We start from the raw sequence: 9,987 nt of genomic DNA on the forward strand, positions 1-9,987 counted from the left end.
GTATATGCAAATTAACCATGTGACATTAATCTAGTTCGCTCAACAACAAAAAATAAGGTAAACCACTAAGCATTGACTTGTCCATTTGCAATGCAAGTATGTAGCCTAACATAAGAATACATTAAAAAAAAAAAAAAATTGCTTTTAACTCCGACATTATTGTGATATCTCTTCGTGATATGGTTGTTGTGCTGAAATCCGGGGCCTGTACCATGTTGGTATTTAGTTTTTAATTTAAGTGTTATTGAGGCCTAGGTATAGAACATTTTGAACATTTACATGTAGGCCTAGTCATTTTTATAGCTTTATCTATGATTCTAAAGCTTATTTATATTTATATTCTTTTAAACTAAGTGCATAATAATTGATAAACTAAAATTGTACATGTGTAATGGACTATGGGTGAAATAATTACATAATTTCTAAATCATACAAAATTATTATTGTAAATAAGCATTCCTAAAAGCTAGATGATTTGTCTTTAAAATCATCTATGTAGTGACCTTTAATTTGGAGCAGAAACAGATGGAGTGACTTTAGCCCAATTTACACTTCTGTGTCGAACTCACGCCGTGAACTTCATTAACTACAATTTATACGTACGATAAACTACAAATTTTAGTTTAGAAATTATTATAAAGCAGTAAGCACATAGTTTAAATGAATATAAATATATAGGCTAAAGGTAATTATAAATAATCTTTAGAATCCATAGATAAAGTTTTAAAAATGACTACATGTGAGCTTAACCCCTGGTTTCACAGACAGGGCTTAAGACTAGTACTAGACTAAAATGTAAGTCTGAGCTGTTTCCACTGAAATAAACTTGCACTGACTGATTTTAAAAATATATCAGTGCCTTTTTAGTTTTAAGATGCACATCGGTAATGTTTTTTTTTCTAAGCATGTTTATAAAAATTACTTAAATGTCCTAATTGATCTATGGTCTAATCCTGGCTTAGTCTAAGCCCTGTCTGTGAAACCGGGCCTAAATGTTCAATTCTCTCTATAAACTAACCTCACACATTTTACATGCACTGATATAGCAAGAATTTTTCATCTTTCATATACAGCTGTTTTCTTCTTGCTGTGTAAATTTGTTAAAATTCTTAATATTTTTAAATCTCGTAAAATTCTGCAGAAGAGATAATTGAATCTCAGTTTCACTGTTCCTCAGCTTTTGATTGGCTGTTTGCTGCTGATGTCACACATAAACTCCTAAACTCAGGATCAAAGCCTGAGTTGACAGAGAAAGTTGCTGATCAGTGTTATTGTACCAACAAAGCCTGGTTGGATTGGTTTGGTTTTGTCAACTCAACTACTCTTGTAACCCTGAGTTTGTTCAACTACTGTCATGGTACAGGCCACAGGACTCGAGTTGGGTGTCTTGCTTTGTTTTTGTTTTCATTTTTTTAACATGGCGGCGGTCACACTTGATCACACTGTGCAATTAGAGCTGGCTCTTTAGTGTTTAAAGGTGAAGTATGTAGTTTCTGCGACACTAGTGGCACCTAGCGGAATTTAAAATAGTAAAGCAACCGTTATTAAACCTTTTTTTTTTTTTTTTTTTTTTTTTAAAGATTTAAAAAATATATATTTACCCTTAAAATTACTAGATTTGATCAATAAATAATCATTAACTAGTAATTTAAGCACATTCTTCAATTTAAATTATTAATAACTCACAATTTCATGCATAACCCTTTTAATTGAGCTCAAAATATCTTACATTGGCTGTCTTTGCCGACCTCTTGTGGGAAAAAATAATATAACATGATATTTCATGACTCTAGCCACTAGATGGCCTTATAGCTCTATATGGAGCAAATTAGGTGTTCCTCTGGGTCCTAGAGTCAGTGTCTGTTCAGAATGCATTCAGATACACATAGACATTATAAAATCCCTTTATAAAAATTTGAGCATTTTTAGGTTCTTCTAGTATTCCATTCATTCCATTCATTCCTATGGGGGTCAAATTGACCCGTGAGTGATTGTTACTTTTTAAAATTTCAACCACAAAAGTCCTCAAATGCTGTTTACTTGTACAGTGTTATGAATAATAACAGTTTAAAAGGCACATTTAGACACATACTACGGAAAGGAATTTAAAACATGATTATGAGGATACATAGCATTTTGTTATTTTACAAAAGATTATATTTCAAATAAATGCTGTTATTAAATGCTTTTGAACTTTCTATTCATCAAAGAATACTGCTTTTTTTTTTTTTTTTTACACTGTTTTCAACATTGATAATTATAATGAATGTTTTTGAGCATCAAATCATCATATTAGAATGATTTCTGAAGTATCATGTGACACTGAAGACTGGAGAAATGATGCTGAATATTCAGCTTTGATCACAGGAATAAATGATATATTAAAATAGAAAACAGTTATTTGAAATTGTCATAATATTTAACAATATTACTGGTTTTCTTTCTTTCTTTTTTTATCAAATAAATGCAACCTTGGTGAGACTTATTTTAAAAACATTAAAAATCTTACAGATCCAAAACTTTTGACTGGTAGTGACAGTAACAGAGTTCAATCATAGACAATAAAATGCACATGCAGAGGCTGTTTGTGTGTGTAAGGCTATGTTGTGTAGTCTGTCTGTGGACTTTATGTTTGTGCTATTCCTGTTCCAGGATGTCCCGTTTTAGATTTAGGACCACAGATAGAGGATTGGCAGCACAGCTCTAGAGGAAGGCAGGTCAATAAAGAAAGGTAGCTGAGGAGTTCTGCAATTCTGTTGCTGCACTGGCCCGATATGTGAAAAGAAAGTGAGAGTTAGCTGAGCAAGCTATTTCTGACCAACATAAACTTCTGAGATTTGAATAAAATAAGAACTACTACTGTAATATCTGGAGCTGCAGTTCTACAGTCTCTCCACCAGAGGACAGTGTGCCGATTAACATGAGAAACGACTCTATAGTTACTCGGTCATCATTTACAACAGTAAAACACACATTTAGAAAATTGACTTTTGGTTTTTACTTGGATTGAAAACTTATTTGTAGAGGATACTAAAGCTTTTATTGTGGGATTTTGATCATGTATCCGATACTTTGCATTTATGATACTTTCCATGCATGCTGTTTGTTTTTAGGTTTAATTACTAATTAAGAATGATTTTACTCCATCTGTATTTTGTTGCTGTGTTTATGGTCTGCTGTTTTCTCTTTCATTTATTCACATTATGCCTCATTTTCACAGAAACTAGCTTACATTTTTACCCACTGTTGTCAGACAAGACAGACAGAAACCAGTTTTATGCAATGTGAAAGTGACTTTATTTGAAAATGTCCTGCTTTCCTGTTGGCAATAAAGAAAGCATATAGAAAGAAGTAATAAAGAAAGAAGCATTTTTACAACCTGGAGGGCTGTTCAAATATTTTAGTTTTTCTTCTTTTGAGAGGTGATCTGTATGGCTTGAAACAGATTGACCGGTTCTGCAGTTCTTTGAATGTTTTGCCCTCCAGGTCTCTGTGCCAGTCATGTGACTGAATAGAAATATGTGGACGTGAAGTGTTCAGTTTGTTCTCTTGCAACAAATGTAACATGTACAGTTTAAGTGTGAACATGATGCATTTAGAATTGCCATGAAGTTTTTCATGTTGAGATAAAACACACCTAAACCCAGGATTGGACTGGGGCTACAATTCAGCACTGGAAAATTCAAGCTCACCCAGACCTTAAACTAGAGTAATTTAATTAATAATAAAACAGGAGAGAAACAAATAATAATAATATGCCTAGATATTATTGAATATACTATTGAACAAATGCATAGAAATCCAAATTCTGATTTTGAGCTATGCAAAAGTATGCAGTAACAGAGTTCAATCATAGACAATAAAATGCACAGCCTGTGTGTGTGTGTGTTAGGCTATGTTGTGTAGTCTGTGTGTGGACTTTGTTTGTGCTATTCCTGTTGTAGGATGTCCCATTTTAGATTTAGGACCACGGATACGGGATTGGCAGCACAGCTCTTTGAGAGGGCTTGAAATGGTAGAGGCAGGTCAATAAAGAAAGGTATATAGCTGAGGAGGTCCGCATTTCTGTTGCTACACTGGCCCGATATGTGAAAAGAAAGCGAGAGTTAGCTGAGCAGCCCAACATGACCAACATAAACTTCCCAGATGTGTATAAAATAAGTAGTAATATCTGGGAGCTGCAGTTCTACATCTCACCGCCAGAGGACAGTGTGCCGATTAACACGAGAAACGACTCTATAGTTACTCTGTCATCATTTACAACTTAAAACACACATTTAGAAAATTCACTTTTGGTTTTTACTTGGATTAAAAAAGTATTTGTAGAGGATACTAAAGCTTTTAATGTGGGATTTAGATCAAGTGTCCCATACAAAAAAAAATATAAAGGTTTGCGTTTATGATACTTTCCATTCTGTTTATGATACTTCCCATGCTGGTTTCAGGTTTAATGTAAAGTAATTACTAATTAAGAATGATTTTACTCCATCTGTGTTTGTTGTTATTTTTATGGTTCAGTTGCTGTTTTATGTGTCATTTATTCACATTATGCCTCATTTTCACAGAAACTAGCTTACATTTTTACCCACTGTTATCAGACAAGACAGACACAGTTTTATGCAATGTGAAAGTCACTTTATTTGAAAAATGCCCTCCTGCTTTCCTGTTCGCAATAAAGCAAGTATATAGAAAGAATCAATAAAGAAAGAAGCATTCATATATTTCCAACCTGGAGGGCAAAACAAGGTCTGTTAACATATTGTTTTTTTTCTTTTGAGAGGTGATCTGTATGTCTTGAAACAGACTGACAGGCCTGTGGCTGTGCTGCAGTTCTGTGAATGTCTTGCCCTCCAGGTCTCTGCGCCAGTCATGTGACTGAAAACTATGAATAGAAATAGGTTGAAGTGTTCAGTTTGTTCTCTTGCTACAAATGTAACGTACAGTTTAAGTGTGAACTTGATGAATTTAAATTGCCATGACGTTTTTCATGTTGAGATTAAAAGTTCAGCTCCAACCAAAGTCAAACACACCTGAACCCAGGGCTGGACTGGGGCTAAAATTCAGGAAAATTCAAGCCCACCCAGGCCTTAAACTAGAGTAATTAAATTCATAATAAAACAGGACAGAAACAAATAATAATAATATGCCTAGATATTATTGAATATACTGCATTGAATATATTATTGAACAAATGCATAGAAATCCAAATTTGACTGTAAATCACTGATTTTGAGCTTTGCAAAAGTACATTCACTGCTATTAAAGGCTTAAACCTGTAAGACTTTATTTATTCTGCAGAGCAAAAAAGGAAATATTTTGAAGAATGTTGGTAATCAAACCACTTTGGGTACCATTGACTTCGATTGTATGGATAAAAAGAGAAAAATCAAATCTCAGTAATTTCTCAAAATGATCTTATTTTGTGTTCCAGAGAAGAAAGTCAGTCATACAGGTTTGGAATGACATGAGGGTGATTAAATGATGACAATTTTCATTTTGGTGAACCATCCCTTTAACAAAAGAGTTAACTCAGCTAATGTAAGCGGTAAAACCCTGCCCTCTCATTGCCATGAGTATATGGATTCTAATAATTCTGTCTCTAATATGAAAAGGCAACTTGCGCTGTTTATAGCTTTATAGAGTGGTGGAAGTGGAACTGACATTCGTCAGTACTATGTGAGTGAAACCTATCAGATCCCGCTCTTCTTTTAATCTGTGCCGGGCAGATGCACGGTTTAATTCGGTAGTGCAGTTTCATCACACTTTGAAGTATTTGCCTTTTGGAGTTTCCCATTCGCTCCAATGAAAAAGCAAAACCGCGTTGGAGTGGAAAAAAGTGGGAGGGGGGTGTCTCCCTCGTTTCACTGATCGGAACCACTACTCGACCCAAAAGTCCCAGTGCTCCTGATGGCCAGTACATGCCTGCTTGAACCACACTACAAAATCCCCAGTGTGAAATTAAAGGTCCCGTTCTACGTGATCCCATGTTTCAAACTTTAGTTAGTGTGTAATGTTGTTGTTAGAGTATAAATAATATCTGTAAAATTATAAAGCTCAAAGTTCAATGCCAAGCGAGATATTTTATTTAACAGAAGTTGACTACAAAAAACGGCTCGATTGGACTACACCCCTCTACTTCCGTCATTAGTGACATCACCAGAACCGTGTTTAGACTAACCTCCGCCCACAGGAACACAGGCGTATTGATGGCGAAATGTCAACAGATGGTTGATGTTTATCTATAATCGGATACCGCAAAAGTTTAATTCGAAGTTAGTTTGCTCTGTCCATTTCACCACGGACTGTTTTTCTAACCTGGGATAATATCAAGCAGACTTCTCTCAGCGTTTCATACTGACGAAGGGGACAATTTCAACTATATTCCAGCAAGCGGTAAGTACAAGTAGTGATTTAATATGGAAGTAGCGATCAACTTCACATCGTTTCTCTTAGTAGGATGAAAATAATCTAACTTAAACTGTGATTAATATACAGAAAGCGATCAAAGAACAATCCCTTTCCAATCGTCCAAGCTGTCAATTACACAGCGCGAGTTTATATGGACACTTGCCAACACTCGTTATGAAATCAATGACGCTGTTACACTGCACAACGAAGCTCTTACTGTATTTATATGCCTCATGTCTGCATTGGTGAAATCATTAGTGAGAGTGCAGAAACTGCGTTGCAATGATAAGATCTTTTTTCACGCGATCAACAGGCTGTCATCTGCTCAATGCTCGTCACTGCAATTTTTTATGTGATTGAAAGAGATCTAAATACTTAAAAAACTTCTCACGATTCGTTAATCCCGATAGCTGTAATAGTAAAAACGTATAATAGCTGTAATAGTAAAAGTTTTCCAGATAGTTCCACATGTAATGCCAGATATTTCATATGCAAGCATTTCAGCCAATCACAGCAGAGGGCGTTTACACTGAAGTCTCACAGCAGACACGCCCCTTCAAACAGAGTGTTCAAACCAGGGAATGAAATCAGGCTAGGAAATATGCCTTTTATTTCTAAATTATAACAATTTTTGATCTAAAAAACATACTAACATTATAAGGGCACCCCTGGAAACATGATAAAATAATAAAAATAATCCATGGAATGGGACCTTTAACAAGTCAAGTGAATATTGAGCATAAGTGATGAACACCTGCTGTTAACAAGTAGAATCACAAAGAGCAACAACAAGAACAGAAAGAAGTGAAGAGATGAGTATAAACACAACATCTACGCTGTGCCTGAAAGCTTAAAAATGCTGCCTTCGGAGGATGTATTCCAAGATAGGAAGGCATCAAGGCACATCCGAATCCAATTAAATGTTAACTTCACTTCCTGCAGCCTGATAGCTATACCTTCATCTGACCGATTTTTGAAAGCAGCAATACTTAGATGTATCCTTCGCTGCCTTTGATATCCCCCAATCTTGTGCTTTTTATTCTGTTTTTCCACTTCTGATGTCATTACTACAATAGTAATTTCTTGCTACGTATTAAATATTTGCTATCACCAAGCTCACTCTATTTGGCTGCCTCAGAAGTCTGTCTGAAATCAGTTTTGTGAGTTACCTTCGTGCGCAAACGCTGCCTGCAAAGTAATTGCCTTGTAAGTAGGGCTGCACGATATGAGGAAAGGCTGCGATGTGCGATAACATTGTTTAATATTGCGATGACGATATGACTTGCGATAAATATTCAAATGTGAATGTTAGCTATACTGTTCCCATGTCTGTTAACTGTTCAGCAGCAGAGCCACACACACACACACACACGCACACAAGCACATGCGCACACACTATACTCTCAAGACACCCCCCCCCCCCCCCCCATGTCATCCCGTTATGTCTTACTTGCAGACATAAATCATTTTCATTCTTTTCATTCATTCTCCTCCTTTTACAAATCTATTTGAGCTTTGTGACAAATGTGTGTTTTAATGTGTTACTTCAAGCGTATGTGTAACTTTTAGGCATAACATTTTCCTTCCCATATGTAGAAAATAGTTCATACTGGTTCATTTGAGACTGTATAACTTAATTTGTTACCAAAACTTTGTGTAGTGTGAACTGCAATCAACATTTCTCAAAATAACTATACCATGCATTTCAGTCTCTTATCTTTTTTTCTTCCTCTCGCCTCCTCATTTATAGGTCCAGAGTTTGTGGTGGTCTGCTAATCCTGCCAGACCTGGTTCATACCAGTCCATCAGGAAACCTTGGTTTTGATCCATTTTGTTCTGGAACATTTGTCCAGTGATTTGTCAGCACTCTGCATAAACACTAACTCTGTTAGTGTGGTCTCGTGCTCAGATGTTGTCATTGGTGGTTTTTCATCAGGCACTTCCTGGAGGTGGCGTCGGTTGTGGCATAATGTACCCCCTAGCTCTGTCTCCATTAGATAAGTTTGTAGAGTGACACTCCCCTTTGTCACCATTTTTTTGAGTGTCCAATTTGGTAAGGACTTGATCCCCAGGATATAGGAGAGATAGGGTTTTCACACCATGATGATGGTTGTAGTAGTAAGCTTGTTCATTTTTCTTGGCTGCATAATTTTTCCTAATTACTTTTGTGTTCAGCCATTTAGGTAACAGATTTCTGTTAAGGGTGGTTAAGGTTGTTAGAATCTTGCAACCCATCAAGAGTTCTGCTGGACTTGAACCTGTACTGCTGCATGGAGTGGATCTGTAACACGAGTGCTAGAAGGTGTCTTTTTGCTTTAGAATTCTCTTTGCTGTTTGTGTGTCTCTTTCAGCATGCCCATTCCCCTGTGGGTGATATGGACTGGAGGTTATGTGTTTAAAGTCTAGCTCACAAGCCAGTTCTTTAAACTCCACACGGGTGAATTGTCGGCATGCTGCAATGATAGATACCACATAGCACTCCATGTTTGGGTGCGTGTCATTACAGTCCTGTACGTCATTTGAGGGACTCCTGTGCAGAGCATCTGCCACTTTGAGAGTTTTCCCAGGTGCGTATTACTTTTCCAGGTAATTGGCCATCCCAATAACTCTTTTTAACCCTAGGGTATTGTCTGGTGGAGGCAGTTTGTTAATAATTCAATAATAGAAATTCAAGAGCTCAACTAAAGCAAACATAATCACAATAATGGTGATATCCACAGAACCAAATTTTCAACATTAAGGCGGGCATACACTGTGCGATGTCTGGCGATTTCAGCAAGGTACATACTCAAACTGAACGAGTAGATCGCATGCGATGTAAAGCCAAAGCTCAGGATTTATGTGCTCACACTATACGGTCCGAACGTCGAGCTGCGACTTCACTGCTCACACTATACATGTGAAATATGCGTGAATCAGCGCGATAAACCCTCGTGCCGGGTTGTGCCTAGACAATATCATGTATCCAGAGATATTGTCAAAACAAGCTTCAGCTATCAATATCAAGATGATTTAGCATTTCCAATTTATGTATTAAATTATTATTAGTCACAAGGAGCGACCAAAATTTCTAACATGCCAGAAATTCTTCCGACCATCCAGTTGCCGGTCGGGAGAGGTTAATCGGCTCTCGTTTCCCCCTGTACACTGCATGAACACTGCACGACAAACGATGCACGACAAAGCTGAAAATTGGCCCGACCCGAAAAAGAGTTGCACGAGTCAGAATTTGGCTCAAAATCTGACGAAAATCGCACAGTGTATGCCCACCTTAAGTCATTACTTATCTCGTCAACTGCAGAACTGCTTCAGTGTTTTCTAATCTTTTCCTAATAATTTGCTAATCAAGGTGTTTAGGCTTAGTTAAAATTTTTGATTGAGGTTTGAGCTCTGTAATGGATTATGGGTATAATTATGTATAAATCATATAAAATAATTATAATAAATAATCATCATCACTAAAAGACTGGCGATTTTGTCTTTTAAATTCTATTCATGTGAAGTGACCCTTAATTTAAAGCAAGATAATTTAAAGGAGTGACTTTATTGCATCAGACATTGGTCACTTAATGCTCACAA

The sequence above is a fragment of the Rutilus rutilus genome (genome assembly GCF_951802725.1).
Source record: "Rutilus rutilus genome assembly, chromosome: 1".
In the NCBI taxonomy this organism is placed as follows: domain Eukaryota; kingdom Metazoa; phylum Chordata; class Actinopteri; order Cypriniformes; family Leuciscidae; genus Rutilus; species Rutilus rutilus.